Here is a 22,157-nt window from a genome sequence, read left to right as displayed (position 1 = left end):
GATGGACAAGAGTGTTTCATACGGAGGAAGAAATGTGCATACATTCAGCCTCACAGGCAGGAGAGGGCTGGGATGGGGACTTCCTGGGGCTAGAACTCCGGGTATGGGGGCAATAGACTGAGAGAGAAAACTACAATCTTATCTCTAGATCTAATTGGCTTGTTTTTGTGACTCCTGAACAGAGGCACGCGCAGCTGTTCTACAGAACAGACCAAGAGCTCCCACTGGGCAGTTACAGAACAGTGGGCTTGGGAGGTGGGGACAAGGGAATAGAGCGATAGAAAACCCTGCCTGCTTTGCATCAGGTTGCGTATTTGTGTAGAGCGAGCAGAGGGCACTTCCTCATCATGCCTGTGTAGAGATTTAGCTAGTTGATTTTTGAAAATTTATTATGATTGATTGTTTTGATTTGTTGAGACAAGGTCTCGCTATGTAGCCCAGGCTGGCCTTGAACTTGCGATCTTTCTGCCTCGGCCTCCCACGTGTGGCCATTGTGAGGCATGAGGACACATGCCTGGCTTGAGACTTAGCCATTATTTCTCTGTATCCCGACAAGCACCTTGGTTTCTGGGTGCTGATGTGGAAACCCAGCAGGAGACCCTCTGTTGAGGTTTGGTCCCCTGGCCCAGTGGAGGCACTCAGGCAGACCAATGGCCCCTCGCATTTTATCTAAGACGCGGTTATTCTGTGTGCATTTTGTTTTTCTTTTTGAAACAAGGTCTTGCTATGCAGTCCAGGCTAGCCTTAACTCACTGTGTAGCCCAGGCTGGCCTCAAACTCACAGTGATCCTCCTGCCTCAGCCTTGAGAGTGCTGGGATTAAAGGTGTGCACCACCAGGCCCGGCCTCTGTGTGCATTTTGCTACCCGGGAAATGAGCAGAGAAGGAGACAGGTGGGCAGGAATGCAGGTGTCCCTGTCTGGAAGGGGTCTCTTCCTCTGTCGCTTCCTTCCCTCTTCTCAACACCCTGGAGAGTCAGGAAACTTGACCCCAGCTTTGCAGAGGGGACAGGAGGCTCTGAGCACCCAGCTGGTAGATGAACTGGGCCGTTGGGGCTAGGGGTCCTGTGTCCAAAGTCTGCCAGAGCATAGCTCCAGTGGAAACAAAGGCCATCCCGAAGAGCTCTTTCTCTCCACAGCTGGATTTCTCACCCTTGCTCTGGTCTGTCCCGAGACTGGCTTCTCTTGTGAGGACGCGGGGTGCCCAGAGGGTGAACCAGGTTGTGGCAGCCCCGGGGGGTCAGGAAAGGAAGGTGTCCTAAGGCAGAGGCAGATTCAACCACAGAACAGAAGAGGAAGAGCCCTGGGCCGGTCCCCAGCTGCAGAGGGGCTGATTACCCACCACCCCGCTCCTCCTTATGTAGGAAAGAGAATAGACAGGTCAGGGAAGCTCGGTGATCAGCAGGAGAACGTGGTGGGCTTGGAGAAAGTACAGCAGCCTGGAACAAAGCCCACGGAGTGCAGAACAGATAATGGATTGTAAATAATTCTCCATGGGATCAAGATAGAGGACGGTGGTGGGTGACAAAGCCAGGGCATGGACAGGCTTCCGCCTTTCTCCCCAGGATGCAGAGAACGCAGGCTTGCATGGTTAAGACCGGAGGTGACTGTGTTCCCTTCCCATCCGACCCAGGCAGGCGGGAGCAGGCGGGACAGCATGGGCGGGAGGACTGGAGGCTGAGCGGAGTCCAAGGCCACTGTGTGTGTCGGGCCCCGGGTCCCATCCCCAGCACGGAAAGCCCCAGTTGTGGGGTTGTCATGGGCCCCAGCAGCCCTGAGAACGTGAAGGGAGAGTAGGCGCTAACGGAGGAGCCAAGCTGGGAAGGGCGAGAAGAGGGCAGCCCTGAGTGCGACCAGGCACAGCACGGAGAGCGGAAGAGCTGAGCTCCAGCGTCCCCGGCGTCCGCGTGAGCTGCAGAGAGGCAGCAGTGCGGGGAGGGAGTCCAGGAGGGCGAGCTCCGTGTGTTTCACGGTGAGACCCTGCCTGCCAGGCGTCTGCTTGCTGCGGTTACCACGGAAACGCCAGACTCGCTCCAGCCCCTCTTGTTAAAGAGGATGAGACTTCGGGTCAGAGAGCTGAAGAGACTCCTGTCTTTCCTGTGGGCATCCTGGAAAAATATTATAGTCTAGGCATGGAGGTGCGTGACTGTAATAATTCCAGCTCCTGGGGGAGGCTGAGGCAGGAGGATGAAACTTTCGAGATCAGCCTGGGCAACTTAGGGAGACCCTGTCTCAAAATAAAATAAAAAAGGGTTGGGGATGTGGCTCAGCGCCCCCTAGGTTCAACTCCCAGTATTGCAATATATATATATATATATAATGCAGTAAAAGGCAGGTAATAACAGATAATATAAACCTTATCATTTACATTGTAACCATTTCTGAGTGGACAGCTCAGTGGCATTAAGCACATTTATATTGTGGTGCAGCCTTCACCACCATCCTCGGCTAGTGTCCCCTTCCGAATCCTTTTCTAAACTTGTCTAAAACTCCTCATTCTAGGCTGAGATCCACACGCAGGGACTAATTCCCATCCTTCCCCTCCTGCCCACAGCCCCTTCTGCGAAGTCAGACAGGGACTGTCCTCTGCGACTGGCTTCTTTCACGAGCAGCAGGTCCCCGGGCTCAGCCGTGGTGTAGCATGTGTCAGGCTGGGGGACATAAGGAGAGACCGCGCTTTGCGTATCCATTCATCTGTCCGTGGATATTGAGTGGCTTCCACCTTTCGGCTGTGGTGGACAATGCTGCTGTGTGCGTGGGCCCTGGAGCCAGCTTCATACACAGGTGCTGGTCTGAGGGCAGGAGGAGGACAGGCTGTTACAGGTCTTGAACAAGCAGAAAGAGGAGTGACATTTCTCTCTAAAAGTCAGCCGGAAGCCATCTTTGTCCCTGAGAGCTGTCAGCACATGTTATAGGGTCCTTTTGCTCCATTTTTTTTTTTTTAAAGACAGGATCTCACTGCATAGTTCAGACTGGCCTTGAGCTCACGATGTAGCCCAGGCTAGCCTTGAACTGGATGGAGGCAGTCCTCCTGCCTCAGCCTCCCGAGTGCTGGGGTTACAGGTGTGCACCACCACACCTGGCTCTTTTAGGACAATTTTGCAGTAGGGTTTTTCTGTGTGAATGTTTGTGTGTTTGAAAAATTCCTATGTTGAAACCTCACCCCTAAGATGGCTCTGGGAGTGGGAACTTTGCTCTGTTCTGAGCACCTCCAGTCTGAGTGCCTGTGGCTGGGGTGAGAATGACGGAGACAGAGTGGCTTTCATCTGCAGAGCACAGATTCGCTTCCCTGGGGAGGATTCTCCCGGGGACCCTCTGTGCTTCTCTGAAGCCCAAAGCCAGCTGCCTGGGTCTACCTTTTGCAAGAATGGAAGCTCCCAGTGACAGGGAGCCTGTTTTATGAACGAGTGCGCTGCTGCCTGTCACCCCGGAAGGCTCGTGGAGGGGGGGTCCTCCCTCCCACTGCATCCGCATGTGGCCCAAGGCAAGTCACCTTGTCTAGGGACAAGAAGGCACCTCGGGGTGAGGACGAGGCTGGGGGCTTCCCCTGGTGCTGCGGGTGACCTTGCCCTGTCACTTGTCCTTCCTGTTCCTCATGGCTCAGTGGGAGCAATCACAGCCGCGTGAGCCGACCCCCCCCCCCACTGAGTGTTTTGAGCATGAGCGTTCGGAGGGATCATGGGAAGACAAGTCTGTACCATGGACATCATTCTGTCCCCAGCCCTGAGCTGTCTTCAGGACACCAGTCCTGTGTCTTCCGGTCACTTTCCACCCATCAGGCCGCAGCACCTCCCTGCAGCAGCCGCCCCTCCCCACTTCCTGTTCCCTGCATCCCGCTTCTCTCAGTCTCCTGTGGTTGGTGTTTGAGCCCTGTGTAGCTCTTCCCTCCTCCTGGCCTCCCCTTCCTGCCCTCAGTCTGGCTGCTTCCTGCTGGTGTGGTCCTCCTTTCCTGTGCCACCCCCTAGTCAGTAATCCCTCCCTCTCATGTGACACTGCCAAAGCCATGACCATCGGCTGCTTCTGGACCTTTCTGCCCCTCCCTCCAGTGCTGCCACAGAGGTCCCCAAACGGGGCCCAGATCTCCTCAAGGAAAAGGAAAAGGAAAAGGACCTTCTCAAGGAAAAGGACCACAGCTGAGCCATCCACTTCAAAGCTCCCCACCCGCCTCTCCAGGCTGCCTCATGCCTGGTGGCTTTGGCCTGATGCTCCCCACTGGCCACACCCAGGGCCACGCCGCCTCCAGCTGGCCTGGCTGCTTACCTAGCTGAGTGTGCTCAGACACCTTCGCTCTGCCTCCTTGCATGATGCTCTCTCTGGCTTCAGCACCAACTCTCCCGTCCCAGTGTCCTGCTGGGTTGCTGTCTTTCCTTTGCTTTGCAATGTGGCTCAGAGGCCCCCCGGGCTGTTTCTGTGGAGAACACAGATTCCCATTCCTGTGCCTCACACTGGCTCAGAAGTGTTTGAGTTCCTTTCCTCCTGCCTGAATTCCTGAGGGCAGAGAAGACCATGTTGCCTCCACTCAGTAGCTGCTGGTCTGCGGGGTCCCTTGCTCTCCCATGAGGCACCTCTGCTGTCCCTCCCACCTTGCCCAGGACACCTGGGGCTGATTCTCTGCAAGTCCCAGAGCACGTCTGCAGGTCCCATGCTCAGCATGGCAGGGGCGACAGTGCTTGATGGCTTTGAGGTGGCCAGAACCTGCACCCACAGGCCTCAGTGCCTCGCTGCCCACTGGGAGCCGTGCGGGAATTCACAGAACCTCCTCCTCCCTCCTCCATGGCTCACAGCCGGAGGTCACGGCCGCCTCTGTCCTCAGCCAGCGCTTTTGCCAGGACTGCAGAGGGAGGGCGTGGCCATCTCAGAGTGCGGCCCTGGTCATCTCCAGTGCCACTAACCACAGGCCTCTTCAAGGAGGCGGCATGCGGGCCCTGGCTGCCTTGGCTTCCTGTCCCCAGGACTCTAACATCTCGGCTGGAGTTGGCCGCGGTGGAGGTTGCAAGGGATGTGCCCAGGGCTGTCCAGGACAGGTCAGCTTGGGACCTGCAGCTTCTCTTCCTCTGCCTTCCTCTCCGAAGGACTCACCATGGGAAGCACTTGGTGGAGCAGGCCGTGAGGTCTGGGTTTTTCTGGACGGCTCCGATTGCTGTTGCTTTATTCATTGAAATGGAGATGAACTGCTAAATGCAACAGTTAAATGTGATTTAAATTGTACATCTCTGTGCAGTTTTTCATGGAAACTTGCTAATTAAATCTTTTGCAGAGCTTGTCCTTGTGCTTTTGTGGGGGTGGCTGGGAGGCGAGGTGTCCCTGCTGGGGATGAAGCTTGCTCTTTCTGAGCAGCATCTGCGTCGCCTTTGAGACACTAAGCACAAGACGCCTGCCTTTGAATACACCCAAGGGTGGCCTTTGGAGCACTCCGTGGGCCCACTTAGCCATTTCTTCCCCTCTACTTCACCTCACCTTGACCCTCTTCCTGTTTCTTGATTCTGTCTTTCCACTTTGAGCTAAGACTTTGGGATTAGTCATGCTTTGTTTTTATTGGGTTTTTTTGTACCGGGGATCGAACTCAGGACCTTGCACTTTTGAGGCAGGTGGTGGAACCACTGAGCTAAATCTCCGGCCCTCGTCATGCTTTGTTTTTGGTACCAGGGACTGAACTCAGGACCTTGCACTTGTGAGGCAGGTGCCAGAACCACTGAGCTAAATCCCTGGCCCCATGCTTTTTAATTTTCTGTGATTTCAGGTAATCTGACAACAGGGACCTGCAAGAACTTCCAGGGCCAGCTCCTTCTGAAGAGGGAACAGCCAGCAAGGGCGTCTTCCCCAGGTGAGCCCAGTCACCAAGCTGTTACACAGGCTCATGTCCTGCCCGGTCCTCAGAGACCTGGGCTGGGGACCAGGCGACCAGTGACAGGTCCTGTACCCAGAGCCACTGGAGTTACCCGAGTGGCCCAGGCTTGCCCTGCCCGCCTGCCCTTTCTCACAAAAGCCACAGCAAACCCTCTTTATCCGTCTCCCCTGGCTCCCTCTGCTGCGTGGCCCAGCCTGGCGCTTCCCAGCGTGGCACTGTGTGATCCACCCAGCTTCTAGGGATGTGTGAGTGTGAAGACCGCCTCTGTGACCATCATTTACACACCCACGGGCCCTCCCACACTCGATGAAAACAAACGGAAGTGGCAAACCAGACACAAGCAGAGCTGGACATGGACTGGGAAGAGCAGTCACGTCCACGGTCTCCTGCATGCCGTCCTAGAAAGGGCCCCGTCCCCGCACGCCCTGCTGGCCCAGGGCTCCCACAGCCGAAGCAGCCCTGCTCTTGGGGACCTCCTCGCCTGTCTCATCTTTTGGTCTGATATAAGCTTTCTCAGTGACTTTCCCCATACAGCGAAAGAAGCAAGACTGGACCAAAGAGCACGAGAGCACGTGCCTGTGTCTCCTTCCATCCCCAGTCCCAGGAACGACAGAAAACAGATTTGTATGGCCAAGCCACCCACCCGCATCGCCCACACTGTAGTGCTCAGGGAATAATGTACCCCTGGATTAGCACCGGTACTTTTTCTTTGGTGGTGGTGGTTTTCGGATTGAACCTAGGGCTGTCACACTAAATTACAGCCCCAGCCCTTTACATTTTTTTCTTAGTTTGAGAAAGTTTCTCACTAAGTCACTAAATTGCCCCTGCTGGGCTTGAGCTTGCAGTTTTCCTTCCTCAGTCTCCTAGGGTGCTGAGATTACAGGCATGCACCACTATACCTGCTTTGGCCCTAGTTTTTGATAGAAAAAAGGTAAGTTTAAAGTTAAAGGATACCAGTAGAAAAATTGAATCATAATGGGGAATTCAGAATCACTAGTAGAGACATGTAATCTAGCAAAAATAAGAAAAATGAAATCAAGAACAAAAGAGCATGGTGAATATAAAACATAAAACAAAGTTAAGAGTAGATCTAAGTATACCAATAATCACAATAAATAAAACTGGGCTTAAATATTCTCTAAAAAGTCTTTCAGATTGGGTTAAGAAAGACTTCTCAAATCCAAGAATATTCAGTTTGTGGAAGACCTTTCTAAGACAAAATATTATAGAAGAATTGCAAATAAAACATGAAACAGAATTGTACAATCTACACATGTATTAAAACACATTCTACCCTGTAAATATACTCTGCAATATTATTAGTCTATTAAAACAAAGGCCATGGTGAGGCCTTGGGTTTGGTTCCCAGGACCACAAAAATAAATGAATTAAGAAGTAATTAGCTAAAATACAAATTTTACACCAGGGATTGAACTCGGGTCCTTGCGCATGTGAGGCAGACGACAGAACCATTGAGGTAAATCCCCGGCCCTAAAATACAAATTTTAAAAGTGTGAAAAAGATAGTTTAGGCAAATGTTAATTAAAATGTAGATACTTGTTTGCATCAGATAAAATAGAATTCCAAGGGAAAACTTTCATGAGAGAAGAGTTTCACTTTTTTAATTGTAAAGGGTACAATTTATGGGGGAGTAATAATAATATTGTAAATCTTTATGCCCCTAACAACATAGCTCTGAAGCAGTAAAAGCACACGCAGATAGCCATACAGAGAAATGTGTGAGTCCACAATCATAGTGGAAGGTTTTATAAATCCATAGTTTTCAGATATTGAGACATAAATCAAAGGTTAACTGAGAATATGATGGTTTGACATATTTTACATATTTTACAAATTATTATGTTTCACATTTTTTTTTTTTTGGTACCAGGGCTTGAACTTGGGACCCTGCGCTTTCAAGGCAGGCGCCAGAACCACTGAGCTAAATCCCCGGCCTTTTTTACAAATCATTATATGTAGAATTTTATACCCTACAAAAAGAGATTATACTATTTTTATACACTAAAGGTGCACATTGAATAAAAATTGGTCACCAGGTCACAAAGAAAATCTCAATTCCAAAAATGCAGGATGATCATAATAGCAAAGTGACTGTAAAAGGAAAAAATCAATGCAACTGTGCATATAGTGATTTAAGAATGAATCCAACACTTAGAAACAGCTGCTCTGGGAACAGAATTGGAGATGAGCATGGTATTTTTGCATTTAGCTATATGTATCAGGTGTTTCCTTGAATTTTGAAAAAAATGTTGTGTAACTTAAAAAATCTTTAAATAACAGGCAGGCATAAAAAGTAATAAATGGGCCATTCCACGCTCCTAGGGCAGAGAAGCTTAGCTGGTCCCAGCACCCGGAAGGAAGCTCCCCCACCGCCATTCCACCCTCCTAGGGCAGAGAAGCTGAGCTGGTCCCAGCGCCTTGAAGGAAGCTCCCCTGCTGCCATCCCAAGCTCCTAGGGGAGAGAAGGTGAGCCACGAGGGCACCAGAAGCACCCCCCCCCCCCGCCGTGGAAATGAGAAGACTCATAAACAAGCCTCAAAAACAGACTTCCAGATCACCTACAGCAACCCCAAAGGGAAATAAGATGGAACAATCTGATATTCAACCACCTGGACTCTCTGAACTGGCAACAAAGGAGGATCTGGGAAAAATGAAATCAGAAATAATTACTCAGATAACAGCAAAGATTGTGCTCACGGTGTAAGACATGATTAATAAATCTAGAGAGGACACAGATAAAAAAATAGAGGCTCTGAGGAACATGATGGAATCCCAACATAGGAAACAAATGGAATCCATAAAGCAGGTGCAAACAGATTTCCAGGAGATTAAAAACTCCATCGAAAGTCTGCGCAGCAGAATGAACCAATGTGAGGATAGAATTTCACATATAGAAGATAAGATTGCAATTAGTGACCAGGAAAAGAAAAATTGCTTTAAAATTGTGAGGGAACACGAGAAATCAATCCATCAGCTGCTAGATGATGCAAAGAAGAATAACAAAAGTAATAAATGAATATATAGAAACCTGTCATCTTCCAGTTCAAAAATACCCTAAAAATAATCGCAAAAATCAAGCTTATGCATAAAAGACAAAGCCTGGATATCTAGATACAAATATAGCCTCAAATGCACAGACTAGAAAATAATAAACAGAACACAAGAGAACTAAGCATTTAACTCATTTATTTGAAAAAGCCTTTTTTTTTTTGTACGAGAGATGGAACCTAGGTGTGCTTTACCACTGAGCTGGACCTTTATTTTTTTATTTTGATACAAGGTCTCACTAAATTGCCCAGGCTGGCCTTGAACTTGAGACCCTCCCGCCTCAGCCTTCCAAGTATCTGGTATTATAGGCATGCACCACCACATGCAGTTGAAAAGGGCTTTTTAAAATCCTCCAAAAGTTGGAGAGCCACCCTGGCCACCATCCTTGCCGTCTGAGGTCCCAACGCTACCTCAGGGCACCGAGGAGCAGCACAGCAGGGCACCAGGCGCACAAAGGCTCGCCTGAGACAGTCTGCTTGAGGACAGTGACCCCAAGGACTCATCCTTCACACTGAGACACATCATGGCCAAGCCAGACTCCATAGATGATGACAACCCAGAAACTGGCCAACCCTGTCAAGACGACCCGGAACCACCAGGATCTTCACAGGGAGCCCTTATGAATCACAAAAGGGGTCTTGCTCCTTGGAATAAACGAGAATTGCAGAAAGTGATGGAAAAGAGAAAAGGGGACCAAGTAACAAAGCAGAAGGAAGAGGAAGCACAAAAGAAATCTGAGTTGGAAATCGAACTGCTAAAGCGGCAGCAGAAGTTGCAGCACCTTGAACTTGAGAAGCAAAAACTGCAAGAAGAGCAAGAAAATACACCGGAGTTTGTGGAAGTGAAAGGCAATCTCAGGAGAACAGGTCAGGAGGCCTAGCCCAAGGCTGCCTGAGGCCCAGCATGTCCCCCTGTTGCCGTGAGAGATAGGTCTGGGTGCTTTTCGGCGCTGGTCCCAGGGACAGAGCCCGGAAGAGAATTCCAGCCAGCTCAGACGCTTGCCTAGAGAAGGGATTTGGTTTGGTTTTCCTGCAGTCTGGGTGAATAAATTGTCTATGACTGTTGCAGTTCCCATTCGCCAAACGAAGGACATTGACCAGCACTTAAGTTGGAGTAATGGACCTGTATTCAGAGATTTAAGCAGAACAAAACAACCAAGAAAAAGGAAGAGGACACTGGAATAAATTCTTGAGAGTCACACTACTCAGTTTTTCTTCCAATCCAAATTTCTTAGAGCACGGAGACATTTTCTTTGAAAAGCTGAAGAAAAGATGTTTAATTCTCGTGGTTATCTGTTAGATAACTTAGATTGCACAGAAATGCATTTAATCTGTTACATCCAATATTGGGAAATTTTATTTTGAGAATCTAAATTTTTCTTGCTGAATTTATACTTTCTCCCATGTTAGAATTAGCAGCAGGGAATGCTAACACTGATGTTGAGCACAGCCGTTACCTTGTTGGCACTGAACTCCAGAAACAGGGAAAGAAAGTTTAGGGATATGTGAGCCTCGTCTTCGTCCGTGTGTCTTGCTCCTCTGTGGGGCAGTGTGGGTGTGGTGGGGTTTGTCCCACACCCAGGAAGGGGCGGTGTGCAGGCTCGGTGTGCTTTGACAGCCAGTGGGGCGTCTCTGCAATTTCACTCTCAGACTGCTGAGCTGTCCTTCTGGGTGAAATGATTCCGCAGTCCTTTGGAAAGTGGACATAGTCTGCAGTTTCAGAAGTAGAGGGTCCAGAGGCTTTTACTCTGTCCAGGGACCAGTATAGGGGGACATTCCTGGGGAGCTTTAGGGCAAGATCTTACAGTGTTTGAACATTTTGATATCACTAGAATCCAAACTTTGCTAATTTCTGATTAATGGTCACATCTTTTTTTACTATTTTTCCTTGTGCAGAAAGACTTCTGCCATTCGCCCGGCCCAGTGCTGTTGAGAGAGTCGAGGTTGGTGACTACTGTATTGTTGCATCTCTCAGGAAAGCCAAGGAGCAGTGCGGGCTGCTTCATCTTCCTCACGCTGGCTAATGTGCTCCTCAGAGAGACATTCAAGCTACAAGGGAGCCCAGTTCTCATGCGAAAGTCATTTTATAGTGCTAGTGTCATGTTGGTGGATTTAGTATGTTCTTCATAGAGGCGGCTCGGCCAGTGAATTTTACATTGAAGACTCCGCTTATACTTCCTCTCGTGATGACAGAGAGCTGGACCGGGGCTTTGGAGCCCTTTGTTAGCACAGTAGACATTAGCTTTCTGTGCGAGATTTTAGTTTTAGCAGTTGACAGGCCCGTATGCAATCCTAATGTGAACACCATAAGAGTAAGTGGAGGCTGGAGAAATGTGTTAGTTGATTACATCCGAAATGGATTATTTGTCTCATCAGCAAGTATTATTTGAATAAAATACAAGATGCTTAAGATAAAATACTGCTCTATAATAGTTTGCTTTCAAAGATCGGAGAGGTGACTCTCACCATTCCTTTGAGAGAAGAAGTGCGGTAACTGACGATCTTGAAAGAACATGTCTGATTGTGTGTTCATTCAGCACTCTTTCTGTGTGTATGTGGACTGATGATGTGGTTAGTAAAGTAGAAATTTGCCCTGGCTCAAATTGTTTTATCTAACTGGACGTAGATCTGTGTCCTTGGAGCAATTCTGCCCTTGACCAAATTCTCAAGGGCCCATCCAGGCTCCCTGACAAGGATGAATCCTATTCCTAGAACTTCTGTAGAATTCATTCATCACCAAGAAAAAGTTAATTTAAAAAAGCATCCTCTCCCGATCACAGACAAATCTGCAGAGTTATCTGTGGTTACTACTATAAGTCCAGGCAGAAGATGACTTGTAAACAGCGGGAGTGGGGGCTGTGCTAAACAGCAGAGGTGTGGCCAGTGAGGCTCTTGAGGTCTGATTGGCTGGATCACAGGATGGAGCTCGGAAGGGAGCAGTCTCCTCCACACTGCTGTCCTGTCCAGACCTGTGGGCTCAGGAACATCTGTGCGGTCCTGTGCTCTGAGCCACATTTTGGGGGACAAAAATGGCTCCATTTTTCCACTCTGTGGTTTTCTTAAAATAGTTGAGTGAATTATAGTCTGATAGTAAAGTAGAGTTGCTTTATAAGCTGTGAAGTTGACTTTATTCTCCTACTATGGGAAATCTTGCCTTGTCTGAGTGTATATAATATATATAAAGGGAGCCTTAATGGATTTATTTCATAATTTAATATCTTTTGCATTTGGTCTTGTATAATTGTTTTATTTATTTATTTATTGGTACCGGGGATCGAACTCGGGTCCTTGCACTTGCACAGCAGGCGGCCAAACCACTGAGCTAAATCCCCGGCCCTGTATAATTATTTTTAATGGAAAGTATTACAGAATTGAGGGTGGAATTCTTAGAACCAAAGTTATTCTTAATAAAAATCACCACAAGCTTGGAAAAATAAAATAAAATCCTCCAAAAATTAAAAGAGATGTCAGGGCCGGGGATTTAGCTCAGTGGTTCTGGTGCCTTCCTCTCAAGTGCAAGGTCCTGAGTTTGATCCCTGGTACCAAAAAAAAAAAAAAAAAAAAAAGATGTCAATCCACAGTAAAAGGTGCAAACATTGCAAAGAGATGAGACTACTATTTGCTGTTACTGTACTTATCCACTATAAACATCCTAGAGAATCAACTTCTGTGCAGTCAATAGGAATAAAACAATGTGACTTTCTTGGTTCCTGATTTGGGTAGAAGTTGGTCCCTGCTGTGGACGGGGGTGGTACACGAAGTCACATATAATGTTGGTGGAGATGGAAGCCGCTCCGTGCTTGAGGCCAGTCCAGCAGAACTGACCAGTTCCAAACTCACAAGCACCTGCGCTTGTCACTGTTTTGAGCGATCCTTTCACACATGCGGGAAGAAACTGGAACGTCTGCGGCATTGTTGTTGAGGCAGGCAGCGGCACCACTGAGCTAAATCCCCAGCCCCTGCAGCGTTGTTGAAATCCTGGGAAATTGGGAGCCATCCAGCTGCGAGAGTGCTTGCCCTCGCGGCACGCCCGTTATCATCTATTTAAACTGCGGAATATCGCACAGAGTTGAAAAGTGCCGACAGAGACCCTAAAACACACGTGGGAACCATCTGTGGGTGGGCGCAGCTGCCGGCGGCCCCCTGCCTAATCCGATGCTGTCCCCGTGTGGCTGCGCGAGCCAAATACGGCCCGTGCCTTTCTCACTCCCGGGTGACCGGCGGCCCCTGAGGCCTCGATGCCTGCTGTGGGTTTCCGGGTGACTTCTGCTGTCCCCGGTCCTCCTCCGCTGCCTTCGGCGTGGACTCCTGCAGCCCCAGAGCCGCAGACTCGACTAAGGGTCCCCAGAACTGTCAAGACGGGCGCCACCCGATGTCACTGAACCCCAGGGCCGACTCTAGGACCTACCTGTTCCCGCATGCTCACCTGTGACTCAACTCAGACCCCCTTTGATGAAGTCTCTTTCAGTAAAAGTTTCTGGAGGCCCACATTGCTGACAGACCCAACAAGGCCTCTGGTCGCATTGCCTTTCACTTCTTTTAGTTCGATCGAGCTAGGGCAAGCGGTCTTCTACCACTGAGACCTACCTCCTGCCGCCTGCTCATTTGTTTTGGAAGGTTTAGATTTACAGGACAATTGAGTAATTGAGCAGACAGATAGGACAAACAGTTCCCCAATGCCACTCCCCTGATCATTTCCCCTATCATTTTTTTTCTTTTTGAGACAGGGTCTCACTGTGTAGTTCAGGCTGGGCTTGCACTCACTGTGTACCCCAGGCTGGCCTCAAACTCACAGCAATCCTCCTGCCTCAGCCTCCAGAGTGCTGGGATTACAGGCATGTGCCACTATACGCAGCTCCCCCTATAATTTTTTTGCATTGTTTTATTTTGTTTTTGAGGCATTGGGGATTGAACACAGGACCTTGTTTGTGCTAGGGAAGCACTCTACCCCTGAGAAACACGCCCACCCTGTTACTTATTTATTTATTTTGGGGGGGGCGGTGCTGGGGATTGAACTCAGGACCTTGCACTTGCAAGGCAGGCGCCGAAACCACTGAGCTAAATCCCTGGCCCCTTTGTTTATTTTTTTAGAGGGGTCTTGGTATGTTGCCCAGGCTGGCCTGGAACTCTGGGGGCAAACATCCTCTTGCCTCAACCTCCTGAGTACTTGGGACTCAGGCTGGCACCACTGTGCCTAGCCCTATAATTACCATCTTGCATCACGGTACATTTATGGGTCAATATTGACACATTATTATTAACTGAAGTTCACGGTGTATACTTTGGTTCACTGCTGGGTGTGGTGGCGCACACCTGTAATCTCAGCTGAAGGCTGGGGCAGGAGGATCACTGCAAGTTTGAGACCAGGCTGGGCTACATAGTGAGCTCAAGGGCAGCCTGAAGTACAGAGGGAGACCTTGTCTTAGAAAAAAGCATAGCAAAACCAAACCAAACATATATTTAGGTTTGTACTGTCTTACTCATGTTCTGTGAGTCTTGACAGATAGATGCACAGTGACATGTGGCCACCATTACAGTGGCGCAGAGTGGTTGCACTGCCCTAATACCCGCTGGGCGCCCCCTTCCTACTCCTCATTCTTGCTCTGCTGCCCCCATCAAAGCCCTGGCAACTGCTGACCCTCTTACTGTCGTCACAGTTGTGTGATATCCAGAGTCATAGCGTACTTCAGATGGGCTTCTTTTACTTAGCAATATGCACTCGAGTTTCGGCTTGTCTATTTAACTCTCTCTTAACCCCCCCCACCCCCATTCTTTCTGCAATGCTGGTGATTAAACTCAAGGCCTCATGCATGCCGGGCAAATGCTGTACCACTGAGCTGTACACCCAGCCCTTGCTTTTAAATTGTTTTATGTTGGGACAGTGTCTTGTTGAGTTGTGATCCTTCTGCCTCTGCCTGTGGGTAGTTGGGCCTCTATGTTTTTTCAGGGCTTGATAATTAATTCTATTTTTGTGTGTGGGCTGGATAACATTTTAATGTCAGGATGTGCTCTGGCTTATTTATCCATTTGCTTACTGAAGGACATCTGACTGCTTCTGGTTTTTGGTGATTATAAATAAACCTACTACAAACATCCATCTATAGTTTTTCTTTCTTTTTCTTCTGCTTCCCTCCATCCTTCCTTCCTTCCTTTCTCTCTTCCTTCCTTTTCTTTTCTTTTCTTTCTTTCTTTCTTTCTTTCTTTCTTTCTTTCTTTCTTTCTTTCTTTCTTTCTTTCTTTCTTTCTTTCTTTCTTTCTCTCTGTCTCTCGTTCTTCCTCCTTCCATCCTTCTTTCAGCTTCTCTTCTCTCTCTCTCCTTGCCTCCATTTCTCCCTCCTGTTATGGCTGTGTCCAGATGTCCCACCAAAAGCCTCATATGGCCGTAAATGGGGCTTTTTCAGAGGTGGCTGGATCTAGAGTGTGAGGCTGGGATTGATTCTTGGTGCAGTGCTAGGACCAAGGGTGCTAGCATTAAGGGTGTGAGTGCTGCCCATCCTAAGAAGTTTGGATAAGGTAAAAGGGGCAGGGAGATGCTGTTAAGGTGCTTGTTTCTTTTGCTACCTCCGCCTGCCATGAACTGTTTCTCCTCTGCAAGGCCCGTCTGCCATCCTGCCCTGCTTTGGACCCAGCCCATTATAGACTGACTTTACAAACTGTGAGCTAAATAAATCTTTCTCCCTTCAACTTTGGGTCTCCTGTTCTCATAGGAGAGCAGTCCCCTTTGGGTCCACTGCGAGAACTTTCCATGCTGCCCATGTGTTCCCAAAGTGCGCTAAGATTCATTACAGCTCTTACTCCAGGCCCTGTGAAAGTGCTAACGACTCTTTGAGATAAACCTCCAGGCCTTATCTCCTGTGGACTTGTCAACAGCCCCATCCATCTCGGGGAGAGGGCAGAAGTTGTATTCCCACTGGGGAAATGGGAGTAGTTAGATGAATGGCCTGGCTGCAAGACTGAGGTGGCAGAGCACTGGGACAGGCACTCAGGCCGTGGCTCTGCAAGGGTGGCCTCTCACTCCATAGCCCTGGGTGTCCTGCGAGGGAGGAAGCCACCCCTTCCTCCGGGTTCGCAGCGTGACCTGGAAGGCCATGCACACTCCCAGGCCCACATAGCCAAGCTGGGTTCTCTGTTACCGGGTGCAGGAGCTTGGTCTGTGTGCAGCTGGGACACGGGTTTTTACTAGGCCTGGTCAGTGGGCGGCAGAAATACCCAGCCGCGCTTTACCTTCCTGCCTGTCCCCTGTCTCCTTACCCAAGTCTGGCCGGCGGTGGCTCTGCCATCTGTTTCAGACCTTTCCCTCTCTCAGCCACCTCCCCTACATGGGTGGCGACAGCCAGAGTGACCTCTTGGTCAAGCAACTCTCCTGCCACTGCCTGTACCATGGACCCTGCACCTCATTTGCTTCCTGCCACCCACATTGGCCTTGTTCTGATCCTCCTACTGCCTGTGCCCATTCACACCACGGGCCTTTTGGACAGGCTGGGTTCTTCTGCGACAGTCCCTTGCCCTTGCTTCAGTTATTACTCAGTGTCCCTACGTGGGCTCCAGCGTGGCTTAGCCAGAATTCTGACTCCCAGCCTGCAAGAGCCCTCCCTAGACTGCACACGCTCTTTCTCCATAGAATACATGTCATGGTCCCAGTTTTATGTACAGCTGTGCTCTCTGTCCGGTGCTTGTTTCACAGTTAAACCCTGAGCTCCATGAGGGCAGAGATGTTTCCAGCTTTGCTCACCATTCTATCTTCAGTACATCATGCGGTGACGGACTTGGACCCAGTGCTCCATAAATACTTTTCACATGAGCACAAGACTCTGTGAATTGCTTCCCTCCAGGACTCGACCCAGGACTGATGCTCCTGCCTGCCTTCTTCTAAAGCTGACAAAGTAATACAGATGAGACATGGCTCGGAAATGTGGATGACTCAAGCAGAGGAAGCCCATTCAGCTCTGCCATGGAGTACGGCTTGGACTTTCTGGGAAAAGATCCAGGACAACGGAGAGGTGTTTCTTTCTCCCTGCACACAGCTCTGTCTGGAGAGCTGCTCGTGTTCTACAGGGTCACCACTTCCTTGGAGCTCAGGGAAAGCTGGGCTCTTCCCCCTTGTAAGGTGTGAATTCCTAACTCCGCTCCATGCGTGGTGGGAGGGATGCTCCTGAACTGGGTCTGCCTCTTTCAGACAGGGATCATATGGCCAGATGATGGCCAGAGGGGATTCCGTTTCTCCCAGGAGCTGGGAGCTGGTCTCATCCAGGACAGGATGTGTGATAGGAGAGCATCTGGACTGCAGAAGCATCAGCCCCAAATTTGGGAACAAATCCATCAAGGATGAGGGGAGGACTGAACTGAAGGGCCCTTTGGGTGGCCCCCACTCCACAGCCCCTTCTCTGAGAACCCCTAATGCAGAAGGGGTGGTGGAGACACCGCACAGTGACCGTGGCTTCCTGTGTGGGGAGGTGAGCAAGCCGACGTGCAGTGAGGGACAGGTAGGCTGAGGAGCAGGAAGACAAGAGACCATGTGGTCCCAGCAGGGTGAAGGGTGTAGCCCTTCTTCACCTCCCGACCTCCCGTTCCTGCTTCCTGTCCTGATGAGGCCCCCGCTGGGCTTGCGTTGTGATTCCAAGTTACCCCTGCTCCTCCCAACAGATTCTAACTTGTGCTTGACTGTGTTCCATGCGAGCAGAGACAGAGAAGGGAGAGGAGGAGAGATATGTTGAGAGGACTTCAGGTGAAGAAATGCCAGCTTCCCGACAGACCGGAAGTGGGTGAATGGAAAGACAGAGGGCTTGGCCATTGGCTGAAAACTCTTCATGCCTGGCACAGTGCTAGGAACCTCTCCAGGAACCTCTTGTAGAATGCAGCAGGTTTTATTATCATCAACTGACAGGTGAGGCAGCAGAGGCTCAGAGAGGTCTCACAATGCCCCCAGGCCACAGGAGTAGTAGGTGGTATGGAAATGGATCTGGAGCTGACTTTGGAAGCAAAGAGGTCAACTCCACAGGCTCCTGCCTAAAGGACTGACCAGCGGCTGAGAAGCGGGAGGAGGGCGACTTGGGGAAGCAGCACCATCTCCCTGTGCGGGGAAGCGGCTGCAGATCTGTCTCCTTCCAGGCTAAGCCCGGTCACCACTGTCCACGCTGCAGAATGGATCAGACACCTTGGCTCGGTGGAAAGTTCCTCCTCCGCCCTCAGCCTGGTCTCCTTTCCTCTTCTGAGACGACAGGGTGGGGGTGGAGGTGCAATGAGCACTGACGCCCTTCTGATCTTGTCCCTCAGGCCAGGGGAGGTTGGTGCTCAAGGTCATGGAGGGGTTGGCGCCTTGGGTCTGCGGGAGATCAGCAAGCATGGAGCAGGCAGAGGTGTAGGAAGGAGAGGAGGACGGAGGGGGAGCGGGTCTTTCTGGCTGTAGAGCAGCAGCTGCTCTGCTGTCCCCCACCCCCACCATGCTTTGTCTGCAGCCTCCTCCTTCAGGCTCCACATTGTCTCTGGGCTGGCTGATAGTGCTGGAAACTGCCCTTCCATATGCACAGCACACACATGGTTTCTATGGAAACATCTCGCAAGGAGGATGCCGGATCCCTCCCTCTCGGTGGCCTTGGATAAACAATGTATCCGATGTTTCTCAGAAGTTCAGAACCCTCCCTTTACCTTCTCTGACTGCTGTGTACAACCACCCTCCATACGAAAAGCAGCCGAAATGAAAAATTCGGTCCGTGCAGTCTTTAATATGTATATTAAAAGTCATTTGTGTTTATTTACTAAGCCAAGTGTGCATGTGCATACGTGTATGTGAGAGTCGCATCCCTCGAACCTGGAGTGGGGCTGCCAGGGGCCCTGTTGGGGGACACTGGCTTCGGTCTGGCACCTCACCTGTACCTGGGAGTGGGAGCAGGGTGCTCCCCAGCAAGGGGCTCATTTATTCATTCAGTCCACTGCCACAGTGTACGACCCCTACTCTGCCCAGGCCCTGTACCACCGGATGGGGACAGCAGGGACATACAAGGCACTCCAGCCTCACAAGGAAGACACAGTGGGCCCAATGGCAAGCGACAGGCAGATCCAGACCTCAGGCAGGAGGACCTCAGCCGGCTACGTCCCATTCACTTGCTCAGGTGTTCTTGTCGCCAGCCCTTCCCTTCCTCCCTGTGACGCCGAGTACTTGAGCACTGTTGTTAGAGGAGAACCACCTTTCTCTTCCAGGACCAACTGCTACGGATGGGACCCACCAGGGCCCGTTGTCAGCTGACTCTGCTGATGTTTTGGTATCAGAAGGCAGCACCATGAGTTTTGAATCAAGGGTCTGGGCACAAAACTATTCCTTCTGTCACTTGCTCCTTGGGTGGCCCCTGAATCCTGGTGTCCTCGAAATAATGTGGGAATACTGTGTCTTACAGGCCTATTGTGAGGGCTAAATGAAACAATATCCACAAGGTTCCTAGCTCCATGTTTTGAGGCAAGGGAAGAGTTAAGTTTCAGTCTCCTTCTCACTCACTTCTTACATTCCCATCCCCTTTCCTTGTGTTGCCAAGTATTTGCTGCCTGTGGTCGGGTGCTCCCTGGAGCCCAAGGCTACCTTGGAAACCCACCCTTCTAGTGGACCTTCTACCAGATGGATGATTTGGTGTGTCATGCATTCATGTGCCCCCTTGTCTGGGCCACGGGATCCCCAATCTCCCATTCCTTCTGTGTGTGTCTGTGAGGCTGTTTCCAGAGGAGGCTGGTGTCTCTGTGAGTGGACGGCAGTAGAGGGCCTTCCCCCGGGTGGGCACTGTCCAGGGTGCTTTGGGGTGAACAGAACAACAGGTAGAGGAAGGAGGAATTTACCCCTCTATTTTTTCTTGTGCTGCTGGAGCTGGGAAATCTCTCATCATCTCTTGCCCTCAGACAGGGATTTACAGCATTAGTTCCCTGGCTCTAAGGGCCTCACATTCAACTCAAACTGTTCCATCGCTCTCCTTGGGTCTCCTGATTGCCAATGGTAGATCTTTTGTGTCTTTAGGATGTGGCCAAAAATATGGCGATGCTGCTGCCAAGTTTTATCCAACAGAAATTCAGGCTCATAAAAAGATTATGGTCCTCATCAACCCTATTCCCTGAATCTGGCACTTCTAGCTTTTTCTGACTTCTAGCTTTTCCCGTCATATGGACATTCTGATTTCCCTTCCTTTGGGTTATATACCCAGGGGTAGAATTGCTGGATAGGTATTCCTATTTTCTTTTTCATGTGGTGCTACAGATTGAACGAAAGGCTCATGCATGCCAGGTAAGTGCTCTACTACTGAGCTACCTCCCTGGTCTGGTAGTTCTATTTTTATTTATTTTTTTGAGGAACCTCCATACTGTTTTACATAATAGTTGCTGTATCAATTTATATTCCCACCAACAATGTTCAAGGGTTCTCTTTTGTTATGGCTTGTGTCCAGATGACCCCACAGAGCCTCATGTGTTTTGGTTGATAGCCTGACCAGTCACCAGGAGATGGCTGGTCACCTGCTGAGGGGACTGCAGGGGATGAAAGAATAATATACAAAGAACAAAAAACAGAGAATAACAAATGATAGTGTATTACCTGGGAAGCCAGGAATTGATCTTTAGCTCTCTCCTGGGTAAAGACTCCCTGATCTTAGCTCTGTCATGGCTAGGATGATGGGCTCTGGATTAGTCAGTACTTATGGTTATACAACATAGCAAAGGGGTGTGAAGGCAGATGTAGGGAATAGCAGAACTAATGCACTAATGAGCCAGGCTGTAACAGGGAGTAACTATGTATACTTGTGAAGGACAGGTCTCAGTTAACAGGGCACCTGTGCTATCTTCCAGGTCATAGCTAAGGAGCCACCTGCATTATCTTAGCTAATATTTAATCTTGGAGAATGGCTGCACAGAGTCATGATTCCTCAGCTGCAGTGTTTCCTTGCTATTAGAGACGTCACAACCTCACCAATCATTAAGACCTCAGTTGTGACCATTGGCATAGGGAAGTTTATCTCTGTACATAAGGAGAAAGGCCAATTAGCAAATCACACTTAGGCCCTGGAGTGACTCATAATCTTAATCAATAGCCAATGAGCCAAATCAGTAATATCTAAAGCCCACTCATTTCGGTTTCAAGCTGGTTTCCTGCACTCATGCACTCATCAGTGGTACTTCTGGAAGGTGGCTGGATCTAGGGTGTGTGATACTGGGATTAAGGGTGGATGTGGATAGTGGAAGCCACACCCTGGGTGTGGGTCAAACCAATTAATAGGGTTGTAGCCTGGATGGAATACAAAGGGGCAGAAAAAGAGGAGGCTGCTGCTGCTTCCCTGCCTCCTGCCTACCATGCAATGGACTGTTTCTCCTCTAAAGCATCCCTCTGCTATGCTGCCCTGACTTGGAGCCAGCAAACTGAAACCTCTACAAACTGTGAGCTGAAATAAACCTTTCCTCCTTTAACTCGTGAGTGTCAGGTTTTTTGTCTCACCAATGAGAAAAGTAACTAAGACACCTTTTTCTAACATTCTCACCAATATTTATCTTTTATGTTTTCAATAGTAGCTATGCTAACAGGTGTGAGGCAATAGCTCATTGTGGTTTTAACTTGTATTTTCTGATAATTAGTGATGTTAAATTTTTTTTCATGTATTTGTTAGATCTTCTTTCAAGGAATGCCTATCCAGATCCTTTGCCCATTTTGTTGCTGTCACTTTCTCATGCAAGGTTGCTATATCATCCAGGCTGACTTTACTATGTGGCTTTGAACTCATAATCCTTCTACCTCAGGCTCCTGCATGCTGGGAATATGGGTGTGCACCACCTCACTTGGCTGCCCATTTTTCAAATTGTTATTTTTTATTTCTATTGAGTTGTTTGAGTTCCTTATATATGCTGGCTATTAATCCTTGGCCAATGTTTTTTTAAGGAAGGGTTTTTTTTGTTTGTTTTTTTTTGTTACTGGGGATCGTTGCACTTGTGAAGCAGGAAGCGAAACCACTGAGCTAAATCCCTGGCCCAAGGAAGGGGTTGTTTTGAGCAGTGCATCTGCATCTGCCAGGCTAGCCTCAGCCCCTAAACAAAAGTAAACAGCTCCAGATAGTGACCCATGCCTGTAATTCTACCACTCTTGGAGGCTGAGGCAGAAGGATTGCAAGTTTGAACCCAGCCTCAGCAATTTAGTGAGACCCTGCCTCAAAACAAAACATGAAAAATGGTCTGGGGATGTAGCTCAGTAAGAAGGCCCTGGGCTCAATCCCCAGTGCTTAAAACA

The 22,157-nt window shown here is 49.5% G+C and overlaps 1 protein-coding gene, 1 long non-coding RNA gene and 1 pseudogene across 5 annotated transcripts in view; 2 read left to right on the top strand and 1 right to left on the bottom strand.

The window, feature by feature from the left end:
- Positions 1-375: 375 nt before the first annotated feature.
- Positions 376-22,157, bottom strand: part of Pnma2 (PNMA family member 2) — a 35,407-nt gene continuing 13,625 nt past the window's right edge. Inside the window, exons 4-6 of one of the 4 annotated variants that reach the window (XR_002396337.2) lie at positions 5,078-5,172; positions 4,259-4,486; positions 376-2,790 (exon numbers count right to left, since the gene is read on the bottom strand). The gene's annotated coding sequence lies outside the window, so the exon portion shown is untranslated. The remainder of the gene's footprint in view (positions 2,791-4,258; positions 4,487-5,077; positions 5,173-22,157) is intronic. The other 3 variants (XR_015453363.1, XR_015453362.1, XR_015453364.1) reach the window with 3 other exon arrangements.
- On the top strand, positions 2,012-11,726 carry LOC110350047 (uncharacterized). Its single transcript, XR_002396339.2, has 3 exons — positions 2,012-2,136; positions 5,739-5,822; positions 10,811-11,726. It is a non-coding gene; the product is annotated as an uncharacterized LOC110350047 (long non-coding RNA).
- LOC101705388 (protein FAM107B pseudogene) lies at positions 8,934-10,763 on the top strand (annotated as a pseudogene).

This window comes from Heterocephalus glaber, unplaced genomic scaffold (assembly GCF_053883595.1).
Source record: "Heterocephalus glaber isolate CG9 unplaced genomic scaffold, H.glaber_assembly_v1.0 deba00001460, whole genome shotgun sequence".
Classification (NCBI taxonomy): Eukaryota; Metazoa; Chordata; class Mammalia; order Rodentia; family Bathyergidae; genus Heterocephalus; species Heterocephalus glaber.
This window is presented reverse-complemented; position numbering and strand designations above follow the sequence as displayed.